The sequence below is a fragment of the Amblyomma americanum genome, chromosome 1, assembly GCF_052857255.1.
Source record: "Amblyomma americanum isolate KBUSLIRL-KWMA chromosome 1, ASM5285725v1, whole genome shotgun sequence".
In the NCBI taxonomy this organism is placed as follows: domain Eukaryota; kingdom Metazoa; phylum Arthropoda; class Arachnida; order Ixodida; family Ixodidae; genus Amblyomma; species Amblyomma americanum.
Window position 1 is genome coordinate 497,387,088 of NC_135497.1, and position 1,507 is coordinate 497,388,594.

Genomic DNA, 1,507 nt, shown 5'->3' on the forward strand with positions numbered 1-1,507 from the left:
GGGGCCACTTCCCTACCTTCCCCTTCTCAGTTTTCCTGTGAGAGTCTTTTTGGCTGGTTTAATTTCTTCATGCAGTGTACCAACTAGCCCAACTGCGTGTTTTACTGAATACCAGAAAGAGCCATGTATCCATCTTAATCGGTATAATATTGGTATAATATCGGTATAACAATATGTCGAGTCTCTTGTTGAGCCCTATCCCTTGCTCTCCCACTTCTGAAACCAGACAGAAGGCAGGTGTCGTCCAGTATGAAAACAGCGGAATTGTTCTGAGGGCATTGTTGACGGCACTCTTTTCTTCAGTGTCCGCATTTACATTTCTTGCAGCTGCAGTGTCACGGAATCTACTGAAAGACTATATGGTGGCCTTTTTAGGATTAATCCAAAAAATAAAACAGTGTGGACGTGATGTGAACGTAGAGTGGGACAAAATTTTAGGGGGATTGGGCAGTGAAGAGACTGTTTGATGAGAATGTGGACATCCTGGTGTGCACTGGCCAGTCTTGTACATATTACAGAAAATAAGTAACTGATTACAATTAGAATTACTCTATTTGAATGGTAACTGATCTGAATGGTAACTGAGTACATTGGTCAATTACAGCCCCCGAACATTAATCAATTACTATTGCGTCATTTGCTTTCCAGCTTTTATTGCCATAATACAAACTTAATAAGAGAACAATAAACTACAGCTTTTTATTAGTTGATGTTTTGTTACGTGCTGTTAATTTGCAGGACTTATTGTTCCATGTTGTCACCAAAGATCAGCGACGACACTGAACACTCTCTCAATGTATGCGCTGGACGGAACGGCAGCATTACAATGAATGAAAGCCTTGCGCACGAGCTCATAGTTGCATGCACATGCCGGCCACTGGCCCTTTCATGCCCCGTAGCTTGTACCACAGCAGAGAGCAACCTGCTTATTAAGAGCTGCACCAGCGTGCCGGGTTTATTTTGTCACTTCACGAGGTCAAACCAGCTCACCCAGTTTGAATGAAGCTTGACTTTTAAGGTGACCTTGGGCAAACTAAAAATAAATAAATACTTCCGCGACTGGGATTCGAACCTGCGGTGGCACAAACAGATCAGCTTCGCTGGGCACTGCATGAGAGCACCATGTTTTCGCCGCAGGAGAACACGCCTCGTGTTAAACTGCAACACACTCTCGCACTGTGGATTGCACGTCGTCATCTTCATCAACTAGTGCTACTGGAATGAAGGCGATCACGCGCTGACACAAATGACAATAAAGCTCACAAGGCGGCTGGCTGACGCTCATGATTGAGAACTGCTCCTTGTGACCCTGCCCATCACCCTGTCGCTTCATTGATTACTTCTGGAAGAGTCTTTGTCGCCGGCGTTTCTGAAGTCCCAATAAACCATCCTTCACTATTATCAACTAATATTGTCACCAGACGTGCCGACGACCCAGCAAAGCAAAACCATGAGCCAACCAGGCTAGACACTTTGGTATGTCTGCTTGGTTTAACTATATTAAAAC